Source organism: Marmota monax, unplaced genomic scaffold (assembly GCF_021218885.2).
Source record: "Marmota monax isolate L192 unplaced genomic scaffold, Marmota_monax_Labrador192_F-V1.1 WCK01_AAM20220418_F8-fsc00060, whole genome shotgun sequence".
Lineage (NCBI taxonomy): Eukaryota > Metazoa > Chordata > Mammalia > Rodentia > Sciuridae > Marmota > Marmota monax.
This window is the reverse complement of record NW_026692826.1, coordinates 5154905-5179382: the sequence shown is the minus strand read 5'-3', so window position 1 is coordinate 5179382 and position 24478 is coordinate 5154905.

Genomic DNA, 24478 nt, shown 5'->3' with positions numbered 1-24478 from the left:
TGCTGCTGTGTGATAGACAGAGGCCGATCTGAAAGCTTGGCAGTATTCCATTATGTAATTTAGTTCTCAGAGCTCTTGCTATGCTACTTCTGATCAGTTTTGTTCATAGGCCACCTTGGGGAGAGATCAGTGCTGGACATAGAGATTCAAAGATTATTCTTTCCAGTCCATCTCCATCTTCCCGTACCTGTTAGGGCTGCATGGAGTCACTTTCTCTTAGTTTAGACTGGGGATACTCAACAAAATGTGGTTGGAAGAGGTAAAGAAAGTGCTGCACTTGGAGTTTCCAGGAAGGAATAGCCTAGGGATCACAGTGCTGGTGGAAGGAGACATATCCTTATCTGCAGTCACCCAGCACCCATTCCCAGGAGATGGTAGGAAAAGGGCAAACAGAACAAAACCCAGGATTCTCTGCTGGATCAGACCTTGGATTCAGAGGTTCCTGCCAGCCTGGCTTTCTGCCTCCACCCAGAATTGCCCTATAGTTGTCATTTGTAGATGGGAATGGAATAGAGAGTTTGTACCATTTACCCATAATGAAAGCCAATTGTGACTTCTTGAGAACTGTTCAAACTTAATTCTGTTTACAACATCATGGACCTTGTGGTGCATCAAGTTCATTCTCCACTCTCCATATTTTCCTTCCAACACTGTAAAATTTTGCAGAGTATTCATATATTTTTTACATAATGTTTACTTAGATTTGCACATTTTTAAAAATGTTTTTGTGCCTCTCCATGCATTTCCTTAATGTTATATAAGGTGCTTTTCATCATAGTTCATGTGAACCCCCTTTTATGTACCTCTAACCATGGCTTTGGCAGTGAGATATATTTTCTGAATTTGTTTCTCTGAATATTAATTTATGATTTTCAAGGTGTTCCTCTACTATTGAGATATGCTCTTTAATGTTAATTTATTGTGTTCTCACATTTTGGAAGAACTGTTTATTAAGTTTTAGGTTGGTATGGAATTACTCTCAGCTCACCAAAGATATTCTGCTGTGCATTTCATGTATTTTTTTAGTTCTTTCAAATTTTTTTTTTCTTTGTGAGTAGTTTTGAGAAGGCTTGTTAGGAGGTACTTTTGTGTGCTTTTTCTTTATCTGTTCCAAATTTCAGTCATTGATTTAGTTGACAAAATTTTGGATATTTATTGTGTACGAGGTAGTTTTAAAATATTCATTCATAATGAAGTGGCTGAATTAAGCTCATTGTCATGAATTATGTCACATACTTCTTTTTTCTGAGGAGTGTACAATATCTATTCTCCTAGCAATTTTCAAGAACATATTTTTATTAACAATAGTCATCGTGTTGCACAATAGATCTCTTCAATTAATTTCTCCTACTTGACAGAGATTCTGTATCCATTGATACCTTTCTGCCCCAGAGCTTGGGAATCACCATTCTGTTTAGATTTCACACCTAAATTAGATCCTGTCCTACTCCATTTCCTGTGCCTATTGTTTGTCACCAAACAAAGTCCTCCAGGTTCATCACTTGTAATGCAAATGGAAGGGTTTTCTTCCATTTTAAGTCTAAATACAATTCAATTTTATATACAAACCACATTTTCTTGTCTGTTTAGCCTATAATGGACAGCATGGGCATTACCATGTTCACTGAAGCATTGTTTACAATTTCCAGAATCTGAATTGTTCTTTCTTTTCATCCTGATGCAGTTTTACCAATTTTTAATCTAAAAAATAATTTCTACAATTAAGTTTTTAAGAAACTTTCTGTGCTTCACTCTTTCAATACTGTTTCTCCCTAATTCTCTATATCTTTTCCTTCTGATACTACAATTACATATTAATTGTACCTTGATCCTTCCTATGTATACTATTTTTTATCTCCCTTAATCATCTTTTATTTTATTTGTATTTTTAGGTATACATGACAGTGGAGTGTATTTTGACATACTATACATACATAAAGTATAATTTATTCTACTTAGGATCTCATTCTTGCAGTTGTACATGAAGTAGAGTTACACGTCATGTATTTATATATGAATGTAGGAAATTTATGTCTGATTCATTCTATTGACTTTCCTATTCCCATCCCCCTCTCTTTCCTTCAGCCTAAATAATTCCAGCTTATACATTTGAACCCTATACCTCTTAGATAAACTATCTAATGAATTTTAAACAATTGGTCTAAATGTTGTGGACACTTTGGGAAAGCAGGCTGACTCCCCACTCAAAATTCAGTTCAGACATAAGAAGCAACGAAGTCACACAGGCGTAACAGTGTATACAAAATTTCAATTTTTCTGAATATGGAAGTATAGAAAAGGGAAAGAGAAATGGCTTGGGGTATTCTTCTGGTTAGGGGGTGAGGCTGCGCTGAGGGCTCCCTCCCATAGGAATAGGCTAGCATCCTTTGCTTCTGCCTCTGACACACAGTCAATGCATCAGCTTAGCCAGGTGTGGGGCACAAGCAGAAGAGCAAGAGTGAGACTTACAGCCTTTCAACAGTAAGACATAAAAAAAAATCAATTCAGACTTACTGTGCTAGAATATAACAAGAAAATCTGCCATTAAGAAAACCATGGAAGAAAAGAATTAGTTATCATTTCATATAATCGCTTCTGCTTCCTGTTCCTTCTTTCTTTCTCTCTTACTCACACTGCCATTAGTTTCAGCTGCCGCTTTCCCCTCTCCTGCAAATAAAAAATGATGTTCAGAGCAATGAATCATCTCTTAGTTGCTTGGAGTTTCTTGCCAGCTTAGGAGGGGATTTTCAGGTTTACTTAGTGCAGCCTTTCATCATAAGCCTTAAGGTGAGTGTGAGGAGGTTTAGGTTGAAGAATGAATCTATGGTGAATGACAGTTACTGTAGCTGGAGCACTCGAGCTCATAAGCTTGGAAGGCATTATTTGCCACTACCTGGCAAGGGACTTAAAACATTGTTTTTTATTTAGCTAAACCTAGTGCCCTATGGGTAATGTCTTAGTTGGATAAAAAGAAATGCTTTGAGCTATGCAATTGCAAAACAATTCATCAATCATCTTTTAATAGATTTCCTTTGTTATTTTAAAATGCATGTGTTTTGATAAATGCACTTTGAGCAAATGCACAACATTTGTAACAGAAGGAAAGGGGTCTCTTTTAACCTTTGCATGACATCATCTTGTAAGATTGTGTTAACATTTTCAGTGGATGCATGTCTTTTGAGAGTCAGGCTCACTTAATATGCTTGTGAGCACCTTTATAGAGGGTAAAGGGAGACAGGGTTTAAGGATTATGTATGGAAGGGAATTTCTAAATGGAGTTTCATGAACAGCTCCCTGTCCCAAAGGGAAGGCTGAGAAAGGATGTTTAGGTTTAACACTGGAAGGCTTTCAAGGACCCTTAGAGTCACAGTATTTTCTTACTCATTCTCAGAGGGCAGAGGTGAGTGCTTTACTTATTTATTTACTTGTAGTTATTTAGAAGATGGAGAACAGAGGTACAATAGAATTTAATTTTCTTGGTTGTCCACGTTGTGCAATTGAATTGAATTTTCTTGGTTGTCCATGTTGTTTCAATCTAAAATCTCAATGCTCCTGATACCTCAACTTGTTGAAACTTAGTAATTATTCACTATTATTCTTACAAAACAAACGAATTATTAGACCTCAGAATCAAAGAGCTTGTTAGGAGACAAGGTAAAGATAATCTCAGAAAATGAATTAATACGATAAATTAAGAACAAAAAAATAAAAACAAACTTGCTTTATTTTCAAATTTTGTATGTTTCTTTTTCATGTTGAAACTGAGGTATATTATCTTAAGGCCTAACTGAGGCATATTATCTTAAGGCCTAATTATAAAATAGGTTAATTCTGTGTAAAATGGCTATTTCTTTTTCAATTTCACAAAGATATGATCTGAATTAGAACTATTATATACATTGAATATATGAGGTCTTAATAATATTTATGTACTCCCATTGGGAAGTGGAAAAACATTTTCATAAAACATAGAAATGTCAAACCATTAACAATCTGTCTCTGGTTTATTCCCCTTGGGAAACAGACTCTGTTTAGGTGTTTCACACCACTATGAAGTGGTCACATTCTGACATTTTTTTTTACCTTATCTACAGATAAATTTCATGGAACACCTGATTTTCCAACTGTTATGAGAATGAGATATGAACAAGACAGTTTTCAATGTCCCTCCAAGTGTGCATATTAAAAACAATGGGACCACATGATCTTGCTTATATGTGGAATATAAAAATGTTGATCTCATAGAGGTTGAGAATAGAAGGTGGTAAATAAGTCACACATAACAACACTAATGTTAGCTTTTTTTCTTCTCTGTTTTGCACACATGCACACAGATACATAAAGAGAAACTTATTTCATTCCCATACTAGTGTAATTAAGTATATGAGAAAATGAAAAACAAAGCAGTGATACTACACAGGCCCTTGTCCCCAGCTGCAGGTGAACCTATATTTTTGACATATATTTAAAAGTCTTGTGGACAGCATGCTTCATTTCATCCATGTAGTCCAACTCTAACCACGAGGTCATCAGTGCCTTAAACACAGCTATTCATTTGCTCTCTTGGCCCTCTATTTTCTCTCATCTGATTCCACTTTACTATCCCACAATAAGCCAGACTCAACACGGCTGAGACCTTCCATTTAAATCCATTTGCAATCCTGCCTGTTGTTTTATGCCCATTGTCAGAGGCCACAGTTTGACTTTATCGACCAGAGCAGAAGGATGTGAATAGAGGCACAGCACACTGCTGCATGGCATGGGCCGTGTTTGTCTGTCTTTTTAAATACTTCATTTCAACAGGAAAGAGGACAGACAAGCAGGGAACACCATGTACATACCTTAAGATTTGAGAGCAAGTTTTCTCAACCTCTGTACTATTGACTTTTCAAGTCTGGTAATTATTTTAGGTGTTTAGCATCATCTTTGGCTGCCAACATTAAATCCAAAACTACAGTTGTGACAGCCAAAATGTCTCAACTCATTCTGAACTCTCCCCTGGGGGTCAAATTGTGCCCAACTGAAAACTACTTTCTTGATATGTTACTTAATTAATTCTAGATAGATTTCTTGCTGTTTGATATCCTGAGTTGAAAATATACTTGCTATCTGATTCTTTCACACTATTAAAGTCTTAGCACTGTATATGTATGTATATATATATATATATATATATATATATATATATATATATAAATGTGGTTAATATTAATGTATTATAACCACAGTTGTCACATGGAATTTTCTGATAAACAGTAAAAATATAAAACAGAGAAACAATAGCTTTCTTTTCTATTATTTTACTTATTTTTATCTTTCTAGTTTAATGATGATTTTTAAACTATCAAATCAAGTTATGACACTTAGTGGAAAATGATAAATAGATTTGACCTTTTAAACTTGAAGTAGTTAAATTATTCAATTTATCTAATTAATTTATTAATAATTTATACGTTCTGATTTTGTACGATTTCCTATGTCTGCTTTGAAAATGTAAATTATGAAAACATTGCACTTTTTTAAGGTTTTAAAAAATTTGGTTAGACAATTTAATTGGAAATGGAGATATTAAAGCATAAATTATGAGCATTTTATTAAAGGGAAAGCCTGTTAGCTATTTAAATGAGTAAATATAGCTCACTTGGCATCAGTTATGAGGCTTTATTTGTGACATCCACAGGCCTGTTTAGAATTTCATATTCTGAAGCAGAGGAGAATACAAGAGTTCTAATTCAAAGCATCAATCACTGCAAATGAACATAACCTAATGTCAGTGCTGAATCAGGCCATCAATTTATTGCTTTGTAAAAGCAATCAGCAAGCTATCAAGCAATAAAGTGTATGAGATAAGTGCTTCTTTTGAGACAGCACTCCCATTGACAATGATATACTGATGGGCATAGCAACTATTTCCCAGCACATTATGCCTATTACTTGTTAAAAGCTCTGTACTGTGCAACAGATGTGAAATATGTTTCTTATTATTATGGACCAATCTAGTTTGTTTAATAGCTTTGTATGCCACTTAGACTTGCTGTCTTATTTAATGAGGTTATATGTGAACTCTTTTGCTTTCTCTGAGACCATAGAGAAGTAAAACTTGAACTGCTTTTCAGTCAATTTCCCAAAGATAGAGAGGTAACTCACCAGAGTCACTTACACTGTCTTATTACAGAAGGACTAGGGTGTCTGCAGAAATCGTGCTGCTATTAAAATCATGTCACTTCCGACTAAAAGAATGGATATCTTACGTTATGTTAACAAGATGTGATTGGTTGTTCATAGGCATCTAATGGACGGTTGGAGCTTCTCTCCAGGTCTGTTTGCTTGTGATAAAAGGAGCCATGGGAGAAATACAATAGAAAAACACATGGTCGACTTGCCAGTCTGTCCATGTAGAAGATAGCGTTGAATTCACAGTCAACGTGAATTATCTGCAATTTATCTGCAATTTTCAGAATGTCTAAAACTAAGGGTCTTTTCATATAATTGTTTGCAGGAGAATCACAAGCATAAGAAAATGATAAGCTAGCACCAACAAAAGCATAGCAACCAAGGCTGAGATTTCTCTTTTAATGGGAACAAGAGTATCTTTAAAAAGTCACTGCTCCTAATGAGGCATACCCACAGTACTGAAAACTGGCAGGTTTCATACCATTATATCCTGTTACCTTTAACCATGAGGACATAGGTTGACTTTTGTGCATTTAAATCCTACTTTTATACTTCTCTTTAAAGCCTACAGAATAATAGTTGAAAGATTATTAAAATTTCTTCCTTGTAGAGGAAATGTTAACTATATATTTACAAATATAAGAGTTATTTATTAGAAGACTGAGTCCAAGCAGACAGACCATGTTTTGAATTAATACTTTTCAGGTTAGTTATAATTTCTATTATTATTAAAGTTAATACTAATTTTGATGTTCTTTTGATATTTTCCTCAGGTTTTTCAAAACTGAGAACTAAGTCTTAAAATTTTCAAGAAAAAGAGATAGTTTGTATTGAATTATAGATTTATTTTTAACTAAGATAGGTAGATATAGTACAAGAATCTTTACAAACATTGTGGTTAAAGAAAGAGCATTTTCTTAAATGAATGTCAAACACAATAGGTACTAAGTGAGTTGTAATCCATAAACAAGGAAGAGTACATATTACTGCACAGTAACTTATTTATGAGCAGTATTTTATAAAAACAAATAGACCCATACTATGTTAGTCAAAATAGGCCAGATTATGCTAATATAACACAATCTTCAAATTAGTGATTTAAAACAGGAATGCACTACATTTAACTGTTAATATCAAATATCAATATTAATTATTTTGTAGTATTTTATTGGTGTACTATAGTTATACATACTTTGAGTTCATTGTGATATGATCACACATGCATAATGCATAGTTTAGGGTAACTTATTCACTCTCCTTTCCTTATCTTCTATCTACTGGTCTCTCTTCTGGTGCCTTTTCTTTCATTTTTTTTCTCTCTTAGTTTCCACATATGAGATAAAGCAAACAACCCCTTGACTTTATGAGTCTGCCTAATCTAACTTAGTATAATAGTCTCCAGCTCCAAACATTAGTCCACATACTTCAATTCACAGTATTCATAAGAAAAACTCTCAGTACATTAGGAATAGAGGGATTTTTCTCAAACAGTAAAGACATTTTCAAAAACCCTACAAGAAAATCACACATAATGGGGAAGAATGGGTTGCCATCACCTGAAATCAGGAGGAAACCATGGATGTCCACCATCATAGTTCCAACCAACACTGCAGTATCCAGCAATGAGAAGGAAACAATAATTTTAACAAAAGACACCTAGATCAACAAGAAAAACATTTTTTTTCACTAACAACCCATTCTTATATATATGTACATATGTGCAAATATAAATATGGTGGAAACTATAATACAACTATAGCTAATAAATTTAGGAAGATTCATTCAATATAAGGCAAAAATTATACTTCTGTCTATTTGCAACAGTCTTCAATTGAGATGCACAGTTAACGTTGCATACAATATATTTGGGAGACTAGTGTAGTTATTGGGACAAGTTAAGGAAGAATTAAAGGAATGTCATGCATTGTGGTTCAAAAGACTCACTATCATAAAGATGACAATCTTCCCACAATGATCTTCAGTGTTAATGCAGAAAAATCCATCAGGCTGATATCTTTAAAATACTGACTGATTTTAAAACTCAAATGAAAATGCAAAAGATCTATATTAATTCAAATAAGTCAGAAAAAAATAGAGAAAAAAATCTGGAAACTGGTACTTCCTGATTCTAAGATTTAAAAAATTGAACTAATAAAAATAAGGGATACATTAACATAATAAAATAGAGATAATTGAGATGCTTGAAAGACTAAAGCTGATGAAGTAGACACATGGACATTTTGTTGAGGGATTTTTAATAACTAGAAGATATTAGGGATAAAGGGGTGTTATAGAAAAGACCAATAATAAATATAAGGAAAGAAAGCTACGACAATATGGGAATAAATTTTAAGAAATAAAATATGTAACATCTTGTAAGTATATAACCTAATAAACTAGCTGAAGATCAAATAGAGAATTGACTGTTCTTAATCCATTAAAGAAGAAAATAAATTCAGATGGCCATTTTGTATGACTAGTATAATGTTTAAAAAAAGTCAGAAGCAGTAGTCTGAAGCATGATAAAATCAACATCTCATTAATGACTGGGATGTAAGTACCCAGAAGAAAAGTCAGCAAGAACAAAACAGCAGTGTTTCAATACTGACCATATTCTGTATGCTTAAGTAATAAGAAAAAGAGCCAATTCTTAGTGCTCCGGAGCAATCAGGATAACATTCTAGTGCCTTCTAGTTTGACTAATTTCAGGAACATACTGTTTGTGTGACTTAAACCAGACACTGAAGGAGATGTTTGGGTTAAGATGCATGCCATCTTGTGAGGACTCTGCTTAGCACCCCAACACAGTGCCGAGTACCTGAGGATCTTCCCCGAGTTGTTCCCTTTGCCTACAAAGTCCTCCCTCAGTCCCTGCCTGGCTGCTTCCCTCCCCTCTTGACATGAGGACTTTGCTTTCTGTTTTTGTTTTGATTGGCTCCCCCAAATCACATGATCATCAGGCATCAATGATGTTTATTACATCTACATGTTATGTAATATTCACATCAGGGGAAACATCTGTCTCCTCATATGTTTATCACTTATGTTCAGTAAGAAGATGAACAATCCTTTCTTGTGGCTTTTTGAAATATACAGTACTTAGTTGCTGTCGATTGCCATCCTACTGTGCAAGAGCAGCACAGAATCTATTTCTCCTGTCTAACTCAGTACCTGTTCACCAGCCTTTCTCATCCCTTCCTCTCCCATCTGCTGTCTCTCCAGCTGCTGGCAAGATTTGAATTTTATAGTTTATTTTCTTAGTTTACATCTTAACATTTCATTTTTTTAAATACTTTACCTTTTAAAATACTATCTAAATTGAACAAGTTCATGGGGTACTGTGTGGTGATTCACCACTTGAATTCAGTGTGTACAGCTCAAGTCAAGTGGTTAATGCCTTCGGACGAGGCCATTCCTGATGGATACTTTTAGAATATCTACTCTTGAAGCAAGTACCCCCACTCAAAATACCCTTGCCATAATGATGCTTCTCTTCTTCTCCGAAATATTTTTATAAAGGATGTCAACAGAATGTCAGTGGGTTTTCTGCAGAGAGCATTATGGTCTGAAGCCTCCTCGTTCTTGTGAATGCCAGGTTTGCCTACAAAAGGTGTGATAGAGTCAGAGTCCGCACTCAAGCTTGGTGTGCAAAAACATATTATCTGTGTCTTTTTTTTTGGTAAAAAATTTGTAAAATCTCTGTCTGACCTAAGAATATGGGACTAAGAGTACGGTCCCTCCCACTACCATGTAACCATCTCATTGAGTATAAATATAAGAAAATTTCCAGACTTGGAGTCCAGGGATTTTTAGACATTAGCACCTCTGAACTGCTTCAGCTATTGCTTCCTGAAAGTTCCACATGTCTCCAGCCTCATCTGTCCTACATCATTCTCTCAGCCCTATGTGGCCCCTCAACATAACACCTGATTTTCAATTCCCCTTTCTCTTCCTCCAGAGTACTGGCAACACAGGCATAGTCTCTATTTTAACTATTCCCTATTTTTTTTCTTTATGCAAACAAATGGATAACTTATGTCCTCAGTTTATTTACTATGATGCATCTTCTCAGTGCCCACATAACACCAGGTTCCCGACTCTTGTGACCACTCATTCTGCCACAGTGAACAATTTCATACCTCTGACTTAATTCCTTCAAGAATGCACACACGTTGAAACACATTATTCAGTATGGCTGCATTTTTCTTGTTATTCTAGTTTATAAATAACTAGTTGAGTGATGTTTCTATGTATTTTCCTTTGAAATTAATGCACATCATGATACTTGTTGATTGAAAATAACATTGATATTTTTTCATTCATTCATATGTACAAACTACTGAACCATAGAAGTCAAAGGGCCACTCTTCTGTAAAATTGTGTATAGCACTCCGGGGTGATGGGGTAATACTTTCAGGGCAGTGCCCTTAATTTCACCATCATTTGTTGTGAGCAGCACAGTTCCCCCTTGGTGGCCAGCACCTATCAATATCAATTGTGTTTCCAATTTCAACTTGTGTGTCTGTTAGTGATGAGCAAGAGCCAGAAGCAGCGGCTGCCAATCCACCTTCTATAGATATAAATGCCTGTAGGCTTCTTTTCTTTTGCTTTTTCCCTCTTCTTTTAGGTGTCTGAGTACTCTGGCAGTAAATTGCCTGCTGTCATTTTTTTTCTTTTTTTAAAAACTAAATATCAATTGCAGTTGAGGCTATATATTGAATTTGATGTTGAAGCACCTGCAAAGAGAATGTTCATTACTTGTTCCCACTATTTCTTCTCAGGTCATCAAATCAGTGAAATTAACTCCACAGTCCTTTTATAAGTAAGAATTTAGTACCATATGATATTGTTGGAACTGTGAAGTTATTTGAGAGTAAGGCTTTGAAATAGGTCTGGAGGTTTAATTGTAAAACAGTAAAAGTGTCTGTGTGTGGTTCCTACTTTATTAAATCTCAACACTATGCTTGATTGTTCTAATAAGTTTGAATGTATTAAAATGGTTTCTGAAACAAGTAAAGGATTTTTTTAAAAAAATCTATTTATAAATATATGTGATCTAGTTCTTAGAAAAATTATCTACTCTTTTCAAATACTTAAAATAGAATTCAATTCTAATGGATGGTATGAAAATTGGCCCTTATTCACATTAACTGTTCAGTCATTCTAGATGTGACAAATAGGTTCACCCTATTTATGGGGTTTTTAAAGAAAAATCAGTTTTGCCCTCAAAAACACCAATTTTTTTTTTCTAAATTTTGTCATGGAAATATTGTTAAATAATATCTTTATTATATTGTCTGTAATGTCCTAGTTTGGAAATTAAATTATCAAAGTATAAAGCCACAAAAACTAATATTTATTTATTGATAATCCTATTATATATTTAGTTTTTCAATGGCTTAGTAAGTTTCTTTACAAAGCCTACATCTCGAATCTTAAAGGCTCCTCTTCAGGATGACATTCCCTCTAGGAGCTTACTTCTGAGTTTACAGCTATAGACACAAACCCACCAGAGAAAGAATAACAGCATGATGAGAGAATGTAGGATAGAGGTGGAAACAAAAAGGTACCTGCTGCAAAACCAGGAAGTCTCCTGCAAAGGATTCATGAAAAAGGTTCAATTACCAAAAAAAAAAAAAAAAAAAAATCAACACATGAAGTGGGGGAAGGCTATTTCTGGTGGTGAAAAGACAAGAACAAGATCCATAAAGGCAAACAAACCTGAAGAACACTAAGGAGAAGTCAGTGAGGATGGAGAAGAATGAGGTCAAGTTTAAGGGAAATGGAAAAGAGAGACCTCAGTGTGGATGGAGCAGAGAGGTCAATCCTGGGGGAGCTGTGAAGGACAGACTTCAGTATAGATGGAGCAGGTGAAGTCAAGCCTGGTGGTGCTGGGAATGAGAGACCTTAGCCTGGGGGATCTGGGAAGGGGAGACCTCAGTGTGAATGGAGCAGGGAGGTCAATTCTGGGGGAGCTGGGAAGGACAGTCCTCAATGTGGATGGAGGAGTGGTGTCAAGCCCATGAGTACTAGAGTCTGCATTAATCTTATTTAATGTATCTTTAGCTGTATTCACATTAATCTTTATTCAAGTCTAAGTAGAAATACTTTTTGATAGTATGTCTATCTGATCTTCCCTTTCATACCTTCCTAACACCTGAGAAAAATAAACCAAAAATAAGATACTGAATTATGTGGATTTTTCTGCCTCAGTTATGATCTACTTATAACAAGCACAATCTCTTGTGATTTTCCAAAGTTTGGTCAGCCAAATTGGTGTGGGCATGGGGATCACTTATAACTGATGTTTGGAGGTGTAGCCCCTCTTCCCATGGTCATGCCCAAACCTACAGTGTACTAGTTTCCATCCTTAAATTATTTCTCAGTGTTCATGGAATGACAATGTGATTTCCATTGTTTTTATGGATTGTTGTTTTCTGATTTTGATATGTTTTAGTCTTATGTCTTTTACAGTGAAGGGAAAGAAACATAGGATTTCGCCAAACATTCCCATATCACAAGGAAGATTTCATAAATCAATTAAAAAGTTTAAGATCCTGGCAATTATTTCTGCACATGGTAATTTTTAAGTTGGTTCTTATACAGAAATTGTTAACCTAGACGAAGTTGGAAATGTGGAAACTGCATTAATTATGGTAAGACATTAGAGTATAATGATTGAATAAATAATGAGTAGTACCCTGAGGAGCCATGAAACTTTATATTAAGCTGTAATTTTTTAAATTTAGCAAAGCATTTTCTTAGGGATTTTTCACCAGTTTTTATTATTGGTTAATGAATTTATAGTAAACATTTTACTGAATTACAAATAATTTTAATCTGCCAATTGTATGTTTAATACTCAGTGTTATTGAACCTTAGCTTTTGAATAGTTATTTTACTCTTCTTGTTTTCACAAATAGGACAACAGTGCGTGAAACTATGTTTACTTCTGTTTACTTCAGGTAAGGCAAGAGGATTAATATACAAAATCACTTCCTGACAGTTTCAGGGGCTGATTAATAGACATTGACATCTATGAGCTATATGATTTGACAAGGACTTTTCATGAACTTTGTGCAGTTAAAGTGGCAAATGTTATATTCTTCTTCTATAGAATGGACTCCTCCACTCCCACCCCACACATTCTTTCTTCTTGCTTAGTTTTATAAAAATGGGCTTCTCTAGATTTTCAGGATCTTAAAGAACATGAAATATACATCACAAGTAAGGGAAATAAAATGACAGTCACACTAAACAATAGGTTGTATGTAGTAAAATTATGCAAAATAGATGAGTCTTTCCTTGGACTTCAGGAATCGGGGCACAATAAACAGGGGGTGAGGTCTAGACCTCAGGCACTGTTATCCTATTCCCTTACTCTCTGTCCTTTCTTTATTAAATAGGCATTAAAGCAAATGCCTACACTAAGTCAGATTTTAATAGTGACACGTGAGAGGCATGAATAAGAGATTGTGCCTGCAAATGATCCTTCAGATAAATAGAGAAGGAGAGGAAAATAGAAGGTGTTGTTTCTACCCCAGTGACAAAGCCAGATCTGCAGAGTGGAAGACATAGTTTAGAGCTTTGCCTGGTGATCATAGAAAAAATCTGGGGGCGGGCGGGGTTTAACTTGGACTTCTACTTAGTTGACTATTCTTTAAAGGTCAAAGGCAAGCTATCCTTTGTCCTAACCTCTACCCTCATTGTCAGTATCTTATTATTACTCTTTGAACAACTCTAATTCATTTAGTTGCTCAGGTTCCCAGAGGACCATTAAATACCAAACTGGGAATAATTTTCATGGCTTGTTTGTCCAAGGAAGAGTGAAGATGAGTACTAGGTAAATTGGTCATCATGAATGTGTTTATTCACTAGCTTTCCTAAGCTCTGTCTTCTGACTAAGGATAAATTCAGTTCTCTTGCCAGGCCGACATCCTGTTTACACCTAACCTCTGGAACATCATATGTGACCATGCACATAGGAGTGTTTCTTTATTAAATAAAGTATTGATTTGTAATGTTTTTTTGATAGGCCAAGAAACAATTCAGGACACTGTAAACATTTGAATTTTGTAGATTTTAGTGTTATAAATAAATGGGTTTTTTTGTTTGTTTGTTTAGTATCCATCTACTTTATTATCTACCTATTAATCTTTCTACCCTTTTCAACTATTTATAAAACTAAGTTTACTCCTGAGGGCTCAGGGCTAAGAGTGTTGTCTGCTCACTCACCGTGAGGGGGTCCCTGTAGAGTTCTAGGAAGAGTTCCTGAGGCCGGGCTCCTAGGGGCAGAGTCTGGGTCTTGCTAGAACCCTGGTGCTTTGTTGGATGTTGATTATTCTGAAGCCTTTAAATCAGTTCCCCTCCAGAGCCCCACTGCTCTGATGTGCATGCGGAGTCTGAACCCCTGGTGCCTGCCTCCCTGCATTCTACTTGTGTGGGGAAGGAGCTACTCCTTTGTCCTGTCTGTTACCATGACTCCCATATTTTTCAGTCTCCCTGACTCAGTCCCTAAGCACACATTCATTCCCCTCAGCCCAGTCCAGCTTTCAGTCTTCCTCACCTGGTCTTGGCATCTGCCAGACTCAAATGGTGAGAGGCACCCAGGATCTCTTGAGTCTGAACATCCCAAATTCCCCTGGGCACACCACTCCACACCTGAATTTCACCTGATTTTCTCATCACACTTTGTGTCATGTGGCAGACCTCTGGCAGGACAGAGCTTCAGACCCAGCAGGAATTACACAGGTCTTGGAACCTGGGTCTGGATCCACACGCACCAGCCACCTTATAGCAGTGGGAAATAATGGTGTCTGTCTTGGTTCTTCTAAGTCAACCAGGAAATTCTCATTATCTTTCCCACATGAGAATACAGTGTATCTCACACACTGAATCAGTTCAACAGAGTTCTTGATTACTGATTTCTCTGTTTTAAGACCTGAAATGTGCTACCTCAAAGAATAGCTTTCCTGGTCTCACTCTACGGAGCAGCTTGTGAAGCAACCTCCTCTACTCCACCATCTTGATCTCTTTTCTTATTTTATTTTATTTTTTTTGTTTCTTCATGCGTATAGGAGTTGCTATTTTGCTCCCTTGCTTTCAACCTAAAGAGCTTTTCTGATTAGTACTTCTGAGATGTATGGACAATGCTTTTTCAGTTCTGTTTCTCTTGGGACATCTTTTTGGTCTTCATTTCTGAAAGATAGTTTTGCCTGACATCATTATGTTCTATAATCTCTAATTTCTGATGCAAAATTAGCTATTCATCTTACTGAGGGTTGCCTCTGTGTGGTAAGTGGCTTATCTTTTACCATTTTGAGTCTTTTCTCCTAGTCTGTGAATTCTGGCTATGAATGCTTGTACCATGATGGCTTGTGTGTGGAGGACTTTATCCTACTTAGAGTTGGTTGAGCTAGTTAGGGGGGTAGATTAACATTCTTCATCACATGTGGGGGCTCTGAGCCCTGTGAGAGAAGTAGAGTTGCTGAGAGTACTGACGAGTGGGGTGAATCACACAGTGTGCAGGAATCACACCAGGATGCAAGAGATTGTCAACTGGGGACAATGACTGGATCCATGCTGTGCAAGAAGAACACAAAACTGAAGAGACCAGAAGATGTTCAACAGAAAGGCATGATCACTATAAACCCCAAAAGACTCTATAGTTAAGAACGAAAATTATTCCTAAATCAACTTATAAAAATCTTTCAATCCTAACCAAAATTTCAATACATTGGATTTAAAATCAAACTGAAAAGTGTAAGCATCTGATAAGTGTTATGGATTTATTTTTAAAAGAATAGAGAACAAATATAAAAATAAATCACTGTATTGGAAATTTGAAGATAATTTTAATAAAGTATAATGTGATTTGAAAGATGATGTGAAGATTTGAAAATAAATTATATTTAATACATTGAACACTGTGGTACTGCATAAAAAACAGAGAGCAAACCCTAAATACTTTGAAATGAAAATAATGTAGAATACTACAAATTAAAAGTTTTAGGATGAGAGAATGCTATTTGTTGTTCTGTGTTGCTGTTGCTATGGGTTTGGAGGGACGCCTTATGAAGGATTCAGAAATTCTTCTATGTGTCCATTAAATATATCTAGGTGCAAAGCAGCTCTGTTATAAAACCTAAATTAGCATTTATGTAATACAAAATCTGATCCCCATTTGCTGCAAAATGTGTTGAAGTATTTTTTTTAATTTATATGATTATCAATAAGCACCCTCACTCTCAAGATCACTAGAACCTCCCATATTATATTGACAATATAGTTTCAATAATAACGTAGGCTACCTTTCCTTTCTTAAAATTGCACATATTTGGTTGTTTTCATATGCTGCTGCTTACAGAATATTATAGAAGGGCTGTGTTTTCTCATATTTAAAAAGAAATAGTAACTAACATACTAGCCTCCTTTTGCTAGATTTCTAAAAATTTACTCAATAAATCTAATTTTTGAGAAACAGAAGTGTATGTGAAGACATAACTATACAGGTACGTGCTAATGCCTCTGTATTCTCCAGATACAGCCATCATCATATCCGTGTATATACCAAGAGGGAGAGCTCACTCCAGGCCAGAAAAAATTATATTAAATATATAAGATAAATAAATAAATTTTTTTTCATGATACTAGAAAATATGGATTTTTTCCTTTAGTCTATAAATTTGCTTCCCATTTGGAAACAGACGTATTGCATATCGATTTAGTGTTTACACACACAAAGTGAGGTCATCATCATTTTAATTTGATTGGTATTGATATTTATATTTAAAAGCTCACTTCAAACATTATGCTAGTGTAGGAATGTCTAATAACTAAAAAGACTATTTCATGTCCATTGGAAGTTTTTAAGAGAAACACTATCTAATCTTTGAAGAATTAGCCCAACAAATTGTAAAATATCTATTTTCTTTACCCCCTCCAACAATTTAAAATTAGGTTGTTTTTTTGCTCTTCAAAGATCCTAGAATATATAACAAGTGCCTCACAACTGAGACAAGTCAGGGTGTTAGTACAAAACTGAAATAAATTAAAAGTGAACAAAGACAAGTAATTCCATTGCCTCAGAAGAGAAAATAATAAAAGATCCCTTTATAATTTACTTCATTCTATAAAAGTGAATTCACTTAGCAAGGGACTGCCTGATTTAAATATGGAAAGGCATTTGAAGAAAATTGTACTAAAATCACATTCAAAAATGATTAGTCAAAAAATGAAAATATAGAATAGCTTATCTGTGCAAAAGTGAAAGATATTAATGTCATTAATCTGTATCCCCATGGAAATAGGCCGACTTTTAAATGCCATTGTAAATCTCTGCACGTTAAATTTTAACTCTGGTTTTACATAATCATATTTTAGTTCATTGTTTTCTGAGCTATTTGAATTCTATATTTTTAGAATCACATTCATGTGTTTGAGGGGTGGGGAAGATTAGAAATACACTATAGCTGATATAAAAATAACTGATGTCCCTGAAATCTAAATGAAGTATCCACGTATCTGTCTGACAAGTTCTTCATCCAGGAACTCACTCCTTCTGTCCTTATTCTAAACATTAACGTGCCTTTTCTCTGGATTCCACGTCCAGCCGTATTGGTGCTAGACTTCACTCATTCACTTGTCTTCAACATCTCACTCAATATGCTTTTCAAAAATCGTTTCTTTTTTTAATTTCTTGCACACTTCTAGTTATTCTGGAACCATCTTTATTAATCCATCTTTATTTATAATATCTACTATTTCCTAATATCTGATTCTTTTTATTTCTCTAAATATAGTGCTTCGGGGCTACATATATTATTAATCAATCTTACATTTCCTACTATTTTTTGTTGTTACTTTCTTGACAGTGTTTTTGTCATGACGTCTCCTTGTTTTGTGCACATTTATATATGTTTCTCATGACATTATTTAACATTTATGTTAATACCACCTGTACCCTTCAGGTCAAACCTGAATTTCCACAGCAAGTCAACACTGTCAACAACCCAACGCCCTTATTGATATCGCCCCTCATTCCTCTACTATCTGAAATTCCCTTGTCCTTTTGTCCAGGTGGTTTTCTCTGTTCCGTATTTTTCTGATGGCTCATTTCTTTCAATTTACCAATGCAGCTTTCCTGCATTCCCACTGACTACTGAGTTGTTGCGCTTCTGGTCACCATCTGTGTCCTGTGCATGATTTCAGACCATCCTTTCCTAGGTGGGTTTCTGCAGATAAAGAAGAAATAACACGTGTGTTTCCTGCATATGCTATCATAGGCATGGAGTGAGTATTGCAAGGTCTAAACCATCTAGATGTTTAACATTTTCCTCAAGAGAAGGAAACCATCTTAAGATGATACAAGCAATTATGAGAATAAAACAGAATTCAGCTACCAAGGGTTTTTGGAGAATCCCAGTACCATGCCTCGACTTGATGGCACTGTTCTTATAAATGGTATATTCTTCAGGCAGCTCAAACAATTTCCAAGTTAACCATATCCTGGGCTTTTAATAATGGTGGAGCTTGGAGAAACACTCTACATCCATGTCCTCCACTCCTTATTTAAATACACGACTCTGAAATTCTAGATGGGGTCTAAACTGCATGACTTCATTATTCTAACCACCCCAGGCCATAGAGACACTCAATTACCCTTTTCTAATCTGTGTTGGTCTCCATTCAATTTTATACTCATACATATGCTCAGGTAATCTTAGACTTTTCATGATTTTAAGTATCCTATCCTTAAGAAGTGTGTATTCATTTACGTATTTTTAAATCTCTCTTTACATCAATGCAGTTCTAGGCACCTAAAGAATTTACATAATATTCAATGATACGATTTTTAGATTTCTCTTGTTCATATTAAACTAATAGTGCCTCAAAGATTTTATGGAGAAATTTTAATACTTTAAAATGCATTTGATATTTTTAACAGAATAGTGAAGGAAGTAGGAATTGCTCCCAGTCTCTCCCTGCTCTTTCACCTTGAAAACATGTATCAATAATGTAGAGGGAAGCATTTGTCCTTTCCTCTCATCCTAATGCATTGTGCAGCACCTGAGTGCCCTGCAATGTCAGCGTGCCTTTTTAAGACACTAAATTAGCAGCAGAGACTGACTCAGACCACTAAAACCTGAGATCTCGACAAAAGACAATGGAACATAGATGTGGAAGGCTAAATCACCACTTTCGGAGAAAAGTTTACTTAGGCTGTCAACTGGAGGACTCAGCTTATCAGTACCATACCCTGGGCTATCAAGACAAAAGGCACATGAAATCCCAGTGTCATTTTCCCCTTTAGTTGCCCAGTAGCCAACTGCACAAATTGATTCCATCATTCCAATTCAATTGACCATTTTTTTTTAGGTTTTAATTGATTTTAATATTGCAAGCATCTTAGCTGGTTCATTGCTCCCGATGGCATTAGAGAGGTATGTCTCAATGAGAGCTGTTACTATATTAAATCAGTATATCAATACACCTTGCATTAAGAAACAAGGGTCTTAGAGAATCTATGAATCAAAGAGGAAAGAAAAATGGTTGCTGAACTCTAGCTTTCCTAAAACAAGCACATTAATGGAAAAACATCATAAAAGTTTCCTTTTGTGCTGAGGGATACATAAAACAAAAGTGCACAGCATGGTGAATATTTCCCTTCCCTATATTGATATAAAGCATTAAAATGTTTTCTCTGGGGCAGGAAATTCAACTGGTAACATCCAAATAATGCATAAGGTATGTGAATAAAAAAAGCCATGACCTTGTTTATGACAGTCATTTCCTCCATAAATGAGAAGGTAACGGTAGCCCTGCCTTTCTCCCAGGGACATAGACAGTTCCAAGAGATGAGCTGCTTAGGCTCAAAACTGATATTTACAGAAATATGTAGTCCTCTGATTGCACAGAATGCATATGAGAGAAAGAGAAAAGGGGGGAATGTAGGAAGAAGGGGAGGGGGCGGAAGAGGGAGAAGAAGTACTTTATACTAAACAGCATCAGCAATTGGTCTATCTACTGTGACTGTGAGGATAGTACTACAGGGACGTTCAGCTACTCTGTCACCCACCACTATGCTTCCTGTTCATTCCCCTCCTAGGGCTGATTTGCATCAGTGCTGTGTGTATTCACTAGAGAATTGAAGCAGACATTGATTAGGTAGCTTTCTCAACTACAAAGAGCTCTGTCTCTCTGACATCACACTTTAGTAACTCTCTGTCCTCATGAGTTTGGGTGTGTTTTTCTTCACAGGGTCACCTCTCTACACAGAAAATATGGCTTAAAGGTAATTGAGAAAATCTTTCACAGAAAAGATATATTCCTTGGCCATGGATTCCTGTGGTCTTTGATTCTTGAAGTGAGTGGGCACAGAGGAAAGAGTGGTATACTGACCATAATCTTGCCAAAGCATTAACATACATACATAGGATGGGCTTTCTAAATATAAAGTATCAATGCATCAAATGCTTAACATCAGTGTAGGGAAGGGAAATGCTGGTACATGCAGTCTTGGTGCTGTTTGCACTACTTGAATTAGTACCTTTATGGCAGAAACTGCCCTGGAAATTGTACAATATATTCAGTAATTATCACAACTAGAACAGGGCTCCTTATTACAATCATTTTATAAACGAAATTTCAGCTTGTTAATGGCAGAACCATAATTCAGAACTAGTTCTTAAGGATTTTGTAACTCATGATCTCTCAACTGTACCATTAAACTGCAGAGAATCTTTCTTCTTTAATAGCTAAGACACCATTATAGTGATTATTATCATATAGTGATTATAGACAAACCATTCCTAAAAGAAAACCAGGAATAAGAGCCAATACTCAAGAAAAAGACTCAATCATGAAAGTTAAAAATAGAGGACACAGTCCCTCTGTTCATCAGTAGGGACGGAACAGAAACCAGGACTGGGCTCAGTCAGAAGAAGTGGAGGGGATCTAAGGTCAGGAGCTGGAGCAACCAAGCAGAGAGAAACACCATGAGAGAGTGCAGACGACGTCCAGGGGAAGGTGTCTGGCTGATGGAGAATCCTACGCAACTCTTTCATTACACATCTATTGTGTACAGACTTTTAAAAATATATGGATTATACATTTTATTTTTTTATTAATGATTATACTCTAAACATGAAAATTATTCTGTTTAGGTTTACACTTGTGAAAAGTCTTACCTGCTCTGCTTTCACATCCTGGAGTCTTGTTTGGGTTGGAAAGGTGCTAATTATAAAGCAAATCCTCTTTATCTCCTCATCTTTCTTACCTGGCCCCACACTTGGTCTTCGTTTTCATATCCTGCATTATTACCTCACCCATTACATATATCTCTTTGTTAACTATTCCCAATCCTAAAGGCATGCCTTAAGTTTATGGTGTCCATGGCTTGATGCAAGTGATTCCGTCAGTCTAGAATATCTTTCTTCTTGTCTGCTTTTTACCCAAACTCCATGTTTTTGAACAGCACCTTCTTAAATAAAAACATCTGGATAGATTTATTTCTTATTCATTCTTCTTTACACGATTTATTAGCTGTCTCTACCTCTATCTGTATCTATCTGTCTAGCTGTCTATACATCTGTATCTTCTCAGATTTTAAGTAATCAAAAATTAGGTTTCATGAGTTATTTGTCTCTGTTGTACAAATATACCAATAATGGATTTCATCTCGAAAACTTTTTATAGATTCAGGATTTTTAAAAAATATTTCAAATAAAAACTAATTTTCAAATAATTGTGATGAAGTACCTTCAGGAAGCCACAACTGTAGAAGGTTGCTTTAAAGAAGGCCAAAAATCAAAGTTCAGCTGATGTAACTCAGCAATCTCTTGGAATTATTTGTAGATGAAGAGTGTTCCTTATTATAATGGGTTGAATACATTTTTCTCACTAAGCCCAGTGTCTACTTTTATGTGTAACCCGAGTAACCTAAGAAGAACAGTTTCATCCTGTTTATTTTGGGAGCAAATAAGAATGTGGAATTTGAACCACCTCTTCTAATTGCATGATCAGAAAGACAGCAGGTAGCACCTGCACATCTTCTTGCCATACAGGTTCCAATTGTGATCTCTGGATTTTCATGAAATTTCAGCTGAGCTACCCCACTTTTGCACAAGTGGTATGAAAAAATAATATTTTTCTTCTCCCTTCCCTCCCTCCCTCCTTCTGCCTCTGTAATCCTTCCTTCATCCTTTCCTTTCTCTCCTTCTCTTTCCATGTTCATTGGATAATGAATTGGAGACTGGGCATTTCTTTTTTTTTAAATCTTTTTTTTTTTAAGAGAGAGAGAGAGAGAGAGAGAGAGAGAAAGAGAAAGAGTTTTTTTTTTTAATGTTTATTTTTTAGTTTTCGGCGGACACAACATCTTTGTTTGTATGTGGTGCTGAGGATCGAACCCGGGCCGCACGCATGCCAGGCGAGCGCGCTACCGCTTGAGTCACATCCCCAGCCCCAGACTGGGCATTTCTTAATTGTCCTTAAAAGTTAGTGATTTTCAATCAGAAATAATATGATATTACTTGTATTTTTCAGGAATTGTGCATCTGGAAATTTTCTTTTAGTTTTACACTTCCCAATGTTACCTCTTTCAACTCTACATTTAATTAACAAAACACTAATTAAAATATCATTGAAGAGTAAGGTTGCTCTCCATCTCAAAACACCCTAAAACAATTGTTCACCACCATTTCCACCACAAAGCTGATTAAAGCATAGGCATCTGTTTCCTAAATGTTGATTTTAATTTTAGAATATTTACATACCCTTGGGTAACTTCCTGTCATTTTCTTTCAAGTGGATAAAAACATTAATGAAATAAAATCTACATTTTGTTTGCAATATATTCAAAACTATTCACCCAATCACACACTGTAGAAATGAATTAACAAAAAACATATTTATGATAATTTTGCCAGCATTTTCACATGATGTATAAGTTAAAAAGAACTGTACCTACTAGACTTTCTCTTAGTAGAATATAATATTTGTTTGGAAGGAAGTGTTCCCTAAATCTTTTAGGTGGATGGTGGTCAGACGAGAAGAAGCTAATAAAAAAAATGTGTTTATCAGATGTTCACCTTAAGTCGGATTTACAGTCTGCCATTTTGGATGTCAAAGGGCCTTGCAAGGTCTAGTGTGTCAAAGGCTTGTTCCCTTGGGTGTTGTCGTGGAGGTGGTGAGACCCTCAGGAGTGGGGCCTACTGCAAGGTCCTCAGGTGGCTGGGAATGTGACCTCATGGAATTGTGAGACCCTGGGCTCTTCTTGACTTTCTCATCAACTGCTCCCAGCTCTTGGGTGAGCAGTTTGATCCGCCACTCCTTCCCACCATGCTGAGTTTCACAGAGGCCAAAAGCTGGGCCACTGGATCTTGACTGGAACCTCCAAAACCACAAAAGAAAACAAATCTTTTATTTTTTTAAGTCAGTTGCCTCAGATTTTTCATTATGATAACGGGACACTGACCTGTATAGCACCTCCTAACAGACTTATCTCTGGCTAATTCTTCCTTTCAGATTGAGGAATGAGTAACCTATGACTCTTGAAGCAAAAGAAAAATATTATTCGATGTATATTCCTTTACAGTGTTGGAAAATTTCAGGCACAAAAGGCAGAAAAAGTAACCTCACAAACCAAAACTCTACTCTTTATCAGCTGCGCGCTCTGGGAGCCACTGAGGAGCGTCTGCCGCGATGCTTTGCTTCAAGTCAAGCAGAAGCCCTTTCTCAGAGACACAGATTTCTATACTGGCACACAGAGGAGAAGAGGAAAACATCTTTTCCTCTCTGCATATCTGCCCTGGGAAGCCAGCGCTGTCCCCCCGGCAGGTCTGGGCCCTCGTCCTCTCCTCTCTTCATGGGTGGGAACAGGCTCACCTTTGATGCCCTCAGCCAAACCCAGCAAAGGAAGCCAAGTCCCTCACTGAAGATAGGAGGCACTTTAGGATTGGGTCAGGCTGTCTGTATTTTCAGGATTGCCATAAGGGAGATGTTTGGTGGAAGTGAAACAAATGAATCCGTCGTCTCTTGAGCACAGCACACTTTCATATCTTCATCTGGAGCTACGAGCTGTCACCAAGAGGAAATTGTCATCAAAGTCTCCCTTTGAACATTAAAACTGAGGTTAAGTGTGTTGGAGAGTACAGATCACCGGGGAATTAAAAGTGGGGCATGGATGACACCTGGGATGAGCTCATGTTGCATACAACACTCGACTAATCAGGCCGTTTGGAGGAGGTTTTATATCTTATCAGGCTGTGGATGAAAAGTAAATTGAAATTTGCATTTTGCTCTATTA